Source organism: Capra hircus, chromosome 2 (assembly GCF_001704415.2).
Source record: "Capra hircus breed San Clemente chromosome 2, ASM170441v1, whole genome shotgun sequence".
Lineage (NCBI taxonomy): Eukaryota > Metazoa > Chordata > Mammalia > Artiodactyla > Bovidae > Capra > Capra hircus.
The window spans coordinates 34,851,356-34,863,243 of NC_030809.1; positions in this window are offsets into that span (position 1 = coordinate 34,851,356).

Here is an 11,888-nt window from a genome sequence, read left to right on the forward strand (position 1 = left end):
TAGACTCTTAAGAGTCCCTTGGACTGCAAGGAGATCCAACCAGTCCATTCTGAAGGAGATCAGCCCTGGGATTTCTTTGGAAGGAATGATGCTAAAGCTGAAACTCCAGTACTTTGGCCACCTCATGCGAAGAGTTGACTCACTGGAAAAGACTGATGCTGGGAGGGATTGGAGGCACGAGGAGAAGGGGATGACCGAGGATGAGATGGCTGGATAGCATCACTGACTCGATGGACGTGAGTCTGAGTGAACTCCGGGAGTTGGTGATGGACAGGAGGCCTGGCGTGCTGTGATTCATGGGGTCACAAAGAGTCAGACACGACTGAGCGACTGAACTGAACTGAACTGAAATAAATGGGAGCAGATTTAAGTCACTCTCTTTAGTAGCACCACTCTTAACTATTCTAGTATGTTTCTCGTGGCATGGGAAAGAAAGGAGTAGAGTTATAGCCTGCACTTCTAGAATTATACTTGACATTGACTGCATTTGAGGGAATGAATCATATGTGAACATCACCCTATGTGTTGATGTCAGGACAAAATGAAGAGGACCACTGAGTTAGAGAAAATCGCAGTCACTGAGGTAGACATGCGAGAAGAGAGAGAAGTCTCAGTCATGTCCGACTCTTTGTGACCCCATGGACTGTAGCCCACCAGGCTTCTATGTCCATGGGATTTTCCAGGCAAGAGTTCTGGAGTGGGTTGCCATTTCCTTCTGCAGGGGATCTTCCTGACCCAGGGATCGAACCCAGGTCTCCTGTATTGCAGACAGACACTTTACATGACTAAATCCTAATTAGGCATTGTCAGTAGTGATGGTAGAGAAAGGATTGTTGGAATGAAGTTAGAAACAAGATTTAGAAACAAACTGAATGTGAGAATGTTAGTAGAAGGAGAATCTGGAGACTTTTCCTCTGGTGAGCCTTGCTTCTTGGTAAGGACAAAGAAGAATCCACAATCTTACCCATTGCAAGAGAGTTTATTATCAATAAGGAGAGAAAGAACAGGTTGCAAAGAGTGGGACATGACTGAACGCATACACAAAGAATGAACAGAGAGACACCTCAAGAGAGAGGTGTGCCATGCCTAGGGAGGCAAATGGCCCTGGAGAGCTGGGATACAAAGTTTTTAAAGCCAGGTCATTTGCATAATTCATGGGGTTCTTGATTGACAGCTGCAGGTTATGTAACAAGATGCTCTACCATGCATGTGTTTCCCATAATTCAGTTGATTATAATTAGATGTATGTATTCATGGGATATTTATGAGCAGTTAATGAGTCCAATAGCCACCAAAGGTTACTTTAGTACAGGATAGTGCCAGGTGTGCTACAGTAGAGAAGGTCCTACCAGTCAGCGGGTGGGGGATTTTAATGTCCCGGACTATTTTTGGAGTATATTAGCTACAAATTTGGAGTATGTTAGGGGGCATATTAGCTCCAGGCCTGATACATTTCTTGGTGGGATTAGGTGGTTATTGGATGGTTAGTTGAAGGGGCTGCCTCTCATTGCTCTTGGTTAACTTCCTGCCTATCAAGAGGTGAGACATTATTCCCCCAATAGCAATACTCTTTATTAAGTGTTTCAGTATATCAGGAACTCCAGTGAGAACATCTGTAACGTATACCATTCCATTTCTTCTTAATAGTCTGACAGAGTGGGTATTTTTATCCTCATTTTATAGAAAATAAAATTGGAGTTTAGAGAGTTTAAACAACTTTTCCAGGGTCTTCCAGATTTTAAGTAGCATAGGTAAGGTTCAAATCCGGATTTACTTGATTCAAAATCATTGCTCTTCATCCTTACCCTACAGTACAAGTGCTAGTTTACAGTGAGTCTCACGTTAAATATTTGGTTGTGTGATAGTAACATCAAATTCAGATGGTAAATACAAGATGAAGAGGAAGTTTAGAGGGAAAATGTTGAGTTCAATCTTAAATATATTCTGTTTTTTAAAGCCTGGAGAACATCCCTGGTAAAGATATGTAATAGATAGTTACATATATAAGTCTAGAATTTAGGGGTGATGTCTGGGAAGAGATAAGATTTGCATGGTATTAGCATTTAAATTGTTAAAGTCGTGGGGGTGGATGAGATTTCCCAGGGAGACTGTAACATGAGAAGAGAATCAAGTGGAGAGTTAAGAAACACTAAAATTAAAAAGGAGGTCAGGGGAAAGTATCAGTGAAGGAAACAGAGAAGGAATGTTAACACAGGTTAGAGCAGAGGGTGATCTCACATTGAACAGCAAAGCGTTGCATGAGAAGCAAGTGAGGGAAAATAACCTAAGGCCAAGGGTGCTCAAAGGTGACTGAACAAAGTCCACTAAATCAAGAGGATTGCAAATGAAAACTACAACAGCGGGAGATTTAATTTTACATTAAAATGCTCAGTTTTATCTAAGGTCTGGAAATACACAGCTTGTGGGAAAGAAAAGTATCCACTTTTTGAAATTCAATTGCCAATGCATTTGAAAAGCCAGCATTCAGGATTCTCATTCTAGGGATTTTCTCAAAAAAGAAAAAAAAGAGAAATGAGATTGATGGCAGCTTTATTTATGATAGTAACTATATCACAGTAGTTACGAGGACTCGCTCTAGAGCCAAAAGTGCGTGCATGCTCACATAGTCGTGTCCTGCCCTTTGCCACTCCATGGATTGTAGCCTGTCAGGCTCCTCTGTCTAAACTTGAATGTAAATCTGCCACTTACTACCTCTGTGACCTTGGGTAAGTTACTTAACTTTTCGGAGTTTCAACTTCCTTATCTTGTAATATAGTAAAAGGGTTACCATAATCAGAAAAGACTGTTATAGCTTAATTGAGTTTGACAAGAATTAAGTGGATAAATACTATATTTATATTGAGTGTTTGTTAAATATAGACAAAAATAACTAAAATATCTAATGCTTGAGATTGATTTAAGAAATCTGTGCTTTATGATAACAGGCAATAATGATAACTGCTATCAGCGTACCTTTTACTACTTCCCAGGCGGTGCAGTAGTAAAGAATCCACCTGCTTATGCAGGATATATAAGAGATGCATGCTCGATCCCTGGGTCAGGAAGATCCCCCGGCTTAGGAAATGGCAACCCACTCCAGTTATCTTGCCTGGAAAATTCCATGGACAGAGGAGCCTGGTGGGCTGCAGTCCATGAGGTTGCAAAGAGTTAGATACAACTGAGCATGTGAGTGTACACACACACACACATGCACACAAAACCATGAAAAACTGGTAACTATTTAACATTATGGAAAAGCATTGATAATTTATAATTAGAAAAAAAATTATAAACCAAATGAACACAATGCCTCCATTGTGAATAAACAATGTGTACATATGTATATATGACAATTTTTAAAAAGCTATACATCAAAGTGTTCATAGCTCAATGGTTTGATTATGCATTTTATTTCACTTTTAAATTTGCACACTTCTAAATTGTGTGTGTGTGCATATAGCATATATATACGTACACACACATATATACACATGTATATATACATACACATATTATTTTTAGAAGAAAAAGTTAAAAGCATCCTGGAAGTTAGGATATAGAATAACTGTATAATTCTCTTAGGCAAAATTTGTTTGTGAAAGGAAATAGAGAAAGGGCCTACTAGTTAGAGCATATTTATAACCAATGGAAAAACAGCTTAGGCAAAATGTCTTACAGACTCTTGTAACCTGGGAGGCTTCCTATAAATGAGGGATGCTATTATTTTTATATTATCATTATTGATTACCATTAAAATTTCTTCTGGCCTCAGACTTTCAGTACCACTACAACTTTACAAAATAGCCAAAGGCAAGAGGTTATAAGATCTTAAATTGAGAGCATGTTAGAAAGGGTATTTTCTTTATAAGGTGTTGTGGACACTGTTCCTGGTCATCAGTGCAGTGTCCAGCTAATTACCTATAGGACAGCCTCAGGTCCAGAGAAGATAAGACCCAAAATGTCAGACAATTTGTAAAGTAGCCAAGATAAGAACATACTGTTTTAAGATCTTTCTTCCCCCCTGTCATTTATACAAACTTATTTTATTATCTAACCATTGGACAACAAGTGTTCTACTTTATTTCTCAGATAGTATAGATTATGCTGCTGCTAAGTAGCTTCAGTCATGTCAGACTCTGTGCGACCCCATAGATGGCAGCCCACCAGGCTCCCCCGTCCCTGGGATCCTCCAGGCAAGAATACTGGAATGGGTACCATTTCCTTTCCAAGTATAGATTATAAACCCCCAAAAAATGTATGAGTTATATCCACCTTATGATGCTTCCTCCTGTGTTAATCATCTGACATATTCAAACCCTACTTGAGCAGTTCACGGCATAAGCAGTAAATTTATCACACTAAATTCATTTCAGTTAGCCACTAAGATAATTCTGAAGGCTTATTTTCAAAAAATAACTAATTTCCTTTTGAACTTCTGATTTCTTGTTTCTTTGAGAAACTGAGATACTAAAAGCAGTTAGCAAGTAAAACCCCAGGAAAACCTGCAGCCATGTCTCTTTTTTAAATACACCAAGAATGAAACTTGATGACTTCAGAAGTTTTTGATTTTAATAATTATATTTTAAAAATCTGTTCAAGCAGTTAAATCGTCAGAAAGTAGAAACTCCTGTAATTGTAATCTGTTGGGGGTTTGAAGAGGGATAAAACATAACTTTAAATGTAATCCAGAGTATTTTGTGCATATGCTTCAGAATAAAAGTAAGCATACCATTTTAAAAGGAGTTAATAACATTGACATATATACACAACCATGTGTAAAATAGATAGCTAGAGGGAAGCTGCTATATAATACAGGGAGCCTGCCTGGTGCTCTGTGATGACCTGGAGGGGTAGGAAGACACAAGAGAAAGGGGAAACATATATACTTATGGCTGATTTGCACTGTTATATAGCAGAAACCAACACAACATTGTAAAACAATTATCCTCCAATTAAAAATAAATAAAACTGCTGAAAAAAAATTTTTTAAAGAGGAGTTAATGTCGTTTCCTTCAAGTTTTGAGTCAGTGGCTTAACCAGTTAGCCATTGTCTTAATATTTTAAACGAGGATAATAAGCCTGTTCAGGTCACTTAAACTTTCTAGATATTTAAGTCTGCACATTTGAAAGGAACATAGCCATGTTATCTAAACAGACAAGTCTAACAATTTCAAAGTTCAGGTAGACATCCAACACAAAAGGAGCACTTATCACTACCTTAGTGGTTTGCCACAACTCCATAACTAAGCCCCCGACTTCCCTGTCCCCTTTCTTAAGCCCGGCCACCCCATCCCAGTCTGCAGACAAACAAGCTCTCCAATCTAATTCTTATCAAGATGGAAACAAGGCCAGACCTGCTCTTCTAGATAAAATGCTTTGGCTTCTAACTGCCTGGCTGCTTATCTTTCATCTTGCAGTGTTAACCATAACCCCTTTCCTGACCTGTTCTACTTCTTGTTTTCAGATGAGCAGTAAGGACTGGGGGAAAAAAACATGCTTAAATGGACAAGTTCACTCTCTCTTCTCCCTCTCCATTCCTTTTAAAGTCTGTTCAAATCTCTTGATGTTCAAATTGGCTTTCTAAAATGATCAGAAATCACATGCCATGTACCACTTGTAAATTTGATTTCTGTCTCTTTTCAAACTGTTTCTTTACCTACTCTACATCATCACCTGTCTTTTATTAAAAATTAAAATTTCCTGATGATTTTGGGGGAGTAGGAAATTGGGTTGTCTGAGGAATAGCCAAGTTCTTCTCATCCCACCCCCTCCCCATTTGCCTGCCCAAGTCCTAAATAGCTGAATCATCTTCTTTGCTAAGCTGTTTGGTTTGGCTTACCTGAATTCTTGTGTTTTCATCCAAACAAAGCATTGCGCTTTCCTGAGCAGGTGAAAGTTAATGCAATATAGACCTTGGGTAGTCAGGCAGTGCTTGGGCTAGCTTGTTATGTGAGGTTAACAGGGCTACCACCTTTCTCTGACCCTCATTCCTCACCCATGAAGTGGGAAGATAAAAAAGTAAGCTGGTCATCTTGTACTCATGAGAGTTCTAGGAAACTCAGTTCTCCTAGACTTCGAAATGAAGTAGAACTGTGAGATTGCTCAGGCCCCCAGTGTTCTGGTTATGACACCTTTACCCCACACAAGTGCCTTACCTGAACCTGCACGTGTTTGAAAACATGCAGGTTTCAGAAAACACTTGCCCTCCTTGGGGGAAAAATATCTTTCTACTACTACAGTGTACTCAGTTTATTATTTTTTCTTAATGTTGACTGTTTAGCAACATTTATAAATATATCTACATTACATAGTTGAAAATTATTGGGAGAATGGCATTCTAACATGTATACTATCATGTAAGGATTGAATCGCCAGTCTATGTCTAATGCAGGATACAGCATGCTTGGGGCTGGTACATGGGGATGACCCACAGAGATGTTATGGGGAGGGAGGTGGGAGGGGGGTTCATGTTTGGGAACGCATGTAAGAATTAAAGATTTTAAAATTAAAAAAAAATAAAAAACTAATAACATGTAAAAAAAAATAAAATAAAGTAACCAATGAAACAAAAAAAAAAAGAAAAGAAAATTACCTCACAGTTGCCCTGCTCTAATACAGGTCTTCCATTTTATTTTGTTAGCTTAGAAAAAGTTTAAATTGGAATTGTATTGCTTCATTTATTTTCTTCCTGCAAATTCACATCAAATTGACCCTTCGAAGCCAGTTGTTTAACTGTGTCAGTGTTACTATTTTTGTAAAATAGTATTATTGAGTTCAATTTTTAAGTACATATGTATGTGCCTACTATAAGGTATTTTTTTAAGTGCTAATGGGAAAAAGATAAATACCTGCCTTGAAAGAATTAATAATTTTATACCAGAAAGACTGACCATGATATTGTCCCTTACAATATCATGGTATTTTCACAATCTGAATAATTCCATGTTTAGGATATCACCATTCTTGAAAACCAGGAGAAGGTATGTTTCCTAGTTCACATCCCTATGTATCTATAGATGTTTCTAATGTTTTTTTTTATTATTCTCAGAATAATTGATCTTTTCCCTGAAGAAATATACTTATTAGAAAATGTTTTATTTCTTATTTCTTGTGTCTTCTGCAAAATATCACAAGGAAGTAAACTTTTATAGTTTGTTTCTATTTTGACAAATGTACTTGCCCATGACTTTCAGTTAAGGTCAGGAAGTCTAAAGAGTAACTGGGCATTTGCCTCAATTGAACTTAACTAAATTTGTCGAACTTTTAATTGAAGAAAGCAGGTATTTAGTAACCTGTCACTTCTGAAAATTCTCCTTTAGTTGCTATAGACATCTGTTCTCTTCACTGTAGGTGATCAGTCTGATTGCTCTACTTTGTTTCTTAGAGACATGAGAGAACTTACTCTAGACATTTTTTATTTTCATTGTTCTTTTAACATTTAGTAGTCCATGGGGTCAGGAAGAGTCGGATACAACTGAGCGACTTCACTTTCACTTTTCACTTTCATGCATTGGAGAAGGAAATGGGAACCCACTCCAGTGTTCTTGCTGGAGAGTCCCAGGGACAGCGGAGCCTGGTGGGCTGCCGTCTATGGGGTCGCACAGAGTCGGACACGACTGAAGCGACTTAGCAGCAGCAGCAGGCTCTTGTGTGAATAGATGGCAAGGGACAAGTTTAAATAAAATCTTTCAATGTCAAATGACTGGATGCCTTTCAGTTCATAGAAGACTTTAAAGGTATAGTCTAAATAGGGTAAAAAGACAGAGAACCGACTTCTGTGATGATGTCTGGATTTCACAGCCTTGCTACAATGTCTTTAAGTAAATGTTACTGAAAATTCCGCTCTACTTGGAAAACACTTTTCTGAAAACTAGCTAGTTTCGTGTGTAAATGAAAGTAAAAAAAAACCAGCTAGACTGGAACAAGTGAAGAGAGTTAGAGGAAAACCCAGCTAGAAAGGAAAACTTCTGGGTGGGGGTTTGCCTTGAGAACAAATTTGCTTTCGAAAGATAAATCTGAGAAAATGGCTTGGGGCAGGGAGAGCCTGAAAATGGGATGGTCTGTTAGGTTTTCAGTCATTCGGGCATGAGAAAAGTGAAAATGTGAATTAACAATGAGAAGAGAGAAGAAGCCATAAATGAAAATTATTTTGAATGAAAAGAAAAATGGCCAGGGTATGGTGATTTATTGGATTAGGGGAAGTAGGACAGAGCTAAGTCACAGATGAAGTTTCAGGTCTGAGGGACAGACAGGAGAATGTTGGCAGTGCTGACATAATGGAGTGTGTGTGTGTGTGTGTGTGTGTGTGTGTGTGTATGTGTTCAGTCATGTCCAACATGTCCAACTCTTTGCGACCCCATGGAGTAGGAGGGAGAACTAATGGGGAAGGTCAGTTGAGAATTTCAGAAAAGCTGAAGAATTGAGATTTCCAAGTATAGTTATGGTCATCTGTACAGTATAGGCTTGGAAAAAGAGAAACTGGGGTTAGTGGTTCTGCTTTTTTTTAAGTTTCTTTAGCGAAAAAAAAAAAAAGTGTCTATGGGAATTGGGAGAGAGTTTCCAGAATTAATTAAGGCCAGTCATGTTTAGAGAGAAAGCTCAACTTCAAGTCAACAATAGTTCCAACAGGAACAGCCACACTTAGGGAACTTGAAAAAGAAGATGAAGAAATTAAAATTTTATTATAAAGCTACAGCAATGAAGACATTGTGATCTAATTGCTATAACAAATAAAGCAATTATTTGTTATTGTTGAAATTAAATAGAAAATCCATACACATATGGACAACTGGTTTTTGACATATTTTCAAGAGCAATTAAATGTGAAAGGATAGCCTTTCTGACAAATGATGATAGTCACAGATTGGGAGAAAGATATTTGAAAGTCATATATCTGATAAAGAACTTGTAGCCAGAATAAATAAAGAATTCTCAAACTCAACATAAGAAAACAAACAAACAAACAAAAAGGCAAAAAGTCGGAAAAGACATTTCACCAAAGAAGACATACAGATGACAAACATATGAAAGGATGTTCAACGTCATTAGAGAAATACAAATTAAAACCACAATGAGATACAACTATATACCTATTAGAACAGCTAAAATTAAAATATTGGTCATACTAAATACTAGGTAGGATTTGAAGGAAATTAAACTCTCATCCTGCTGGTGGGAATGTAAACTGTAGAGCACTTTGGAGATTTGCTTACCACCTTCTTAAAAGGTAAATATACTGCCCATGATTTATGCATTTCCAAGATTTTTACTCAAAAGAACTGAAAGCATATAGTTCATAGGAAAACCTGAACATAACCTTTTCACAGAAGTTTCCTATGTAATAACCAAAAAACTGGAAATAATCCACATGTTTATCAAAGAGTAGCTAGAATTGACACGAGTGGACCAATCCTAGTATACTATGTATACAATGAATTCAAAGTCAAGGATAAAATAGAATGAATTATTGATATATGCAATAGTAACTCAAAATCATCATACTGAGTGAAAAAAGTCAGGTCAAAAAAGCAGTGAATACTGAATCATACCATTTATAAAACTTCTAGAAGATGAAAACTAATCTATAGTGACAGAAACTAGATAATTGGTTGCTTAGGGAAGAAGTGGGGGACAGAGGAGAGGAGAGAGGATTACAGGGGGCCAAAGAAACTTTGTAGGGGTGATGGATACATTTGTTATCTTGATTGTGGTGATGGTTTCACTGGTGTATAAATATATTGAAACATCAAATTGAATATTTTCAATATGTTCTGTTTACTGTATGTCCATTATATCTCAATAAAGCTGCTGAAGATTAGTAAAAAAAAGATTAAGTCAGTACTACATAGAAACTCTAAAATAGAAAAATTTTTTAAAAACACAAAGGGAAAATAGAAGGGAAAAAAGCTACTGAAATTTGTAGGAAGAGACAAAAGGAAACCAAGAATGAAGCCAGTGTTTCAAGGAGGATTGAGCAGTTAACTTTAACATGACACAGAGATAAGAGTAAAGACTGCCCAATGTATTTGGCAAAGAAAAAATCTACTACAGATTCAGGAAAGGGTGGTGGGATGGGAGCCAGAATGTCAGAGGCTGAAGGGAGGCTTACTTGAGGCAAGGGTGATGGCAGCATCCTGAGAGCACTTGTTTAAAAAGCTCAACAATGAAAGTGAGAGAAAGAAGATGGTAGCTGGAGGGGACAGCAGAGCAAACTTTTGGTGAAATGTGAAAGCAGAAGAAAATAAAAGTGGAATGAAGCAGAAACTAAAGATTCTAGAGATGAAGGCAAAACATGTGGTAACAGGTTTCTTGAGGAATTTGGAAGGGATGGGATCTAAGCCACAGGTGCCAGAGTGAGTCTTGGGAAGGAGAAATTTATAATTGTTAACTCCTGACAGTCCTCCCTAAACAATGGGTTACAGAACACTTTAAGTGGATTTTTTTTTTAAACTTTGGTGGAAAAAAAAAAAAGACTATTATTTTGCCAGCAGATTTCTTAGAAAACTTGGATGACTGGACATTTCTGACATTTCTTAAAACCAATCATGATAAAAGAAGATATCATATGAATCATCACCTCTGACCCCCCCAAACTGTGACCTTTCCAGGCTGTAATCTACTGACCACAGCCCATAGGTCGTTGTCCCAAGTGACATAATAGTAACTTCTGCTTCATTAGCCTCAGTATCTTGCTGCTTCAGGAAGATTACTCTGAGTCAGATGCTTTAGAGGAACAGAGAGCAGGAGGAGAGTCAGGGATAAGCTGTGGGTTTATGTGTACGCGGTAATTGGGAAATTTCCATGGAGAAAAAAAAAAAAACAACCATAACTGAAAAGCTGAAATGTGTTGCTAAGGCTTACAGAATAGTGGGAAGCATGTGAGTTTTAGAACTAGGCAGACTTGGTCTCAAATCCAGGCTCCTCCTGTGTGTGCTATGTGACCATGGGTTCAAGTCTGTTTCCATTTAGCCACGTAATATGCATGCATGCTAAGTTACTCAATCGTGTCCGACTTTTTGTGACCCCACAGACTGCAGCCCACCAGGCTCCTTTGTCCGTGGGGATTCTCCAGGCAAGTATACTGAAGTGAGTTGCTATGCCCTCCTCCAGGGGATCTTCCCAACTCAGGGATCAAACCTAGGTCTCCTGCATTGTAGGTGGATTCTTTATCTTCTGAACCACCAGGTAAGCCCCACCTATGTAATTGGTATATGGTATACCTCACAAGATTGATCAATGAATTAAAATCCTGGTTAAGTATATAGTAGAAAATAGGCAAGCAATGTAGGGTAGCTATACTTCCTATATTATTATATAGGAAGTGTTTTTAACCCATAAAAAAATACCCTAAGCTGTCATAATTCAATCATTTGTTTACCACAGATAGTCAATGAATGCCTGTTGATATTTAAGTGGTTAATTTAGCAGTCTTCTCTACAACAGTGGCAAACTGTCTAAAGGTCAGATAACACATCAGCAGGCAAGGATGACGTGAAAATGCAGACAGTTGGCCTTTCTACACATTGCCATGTTGCTTTCTCACTGGCTTCATCGTGGGTCTTAATATAACCTCCTCCCCTCTTATCACAAGTGAAGGCCTGAAGTGAGGAGACAGTAACTGTAAGGGGTCCTGTGATCCTAGAAGATGAATCCCCAAGGAGGAGTGGAATCCCTGACATTCTTGTATTTTGTAAGGCTGTGAAATATGGCCCAGGCCCCAGCACATGTTCACACTTTGACGTTTCTGAGTATAGATCCTTATCCAGATGTGAGGCATGCAACTCAACTCTTCACTGGGATCAAAGGAACATCTCTTTAAAGTAGATTAATCCTTTAAATGCATACCACATAGTACCTTGAACCTCCTTTAATTATAGTATTAGGCCCAC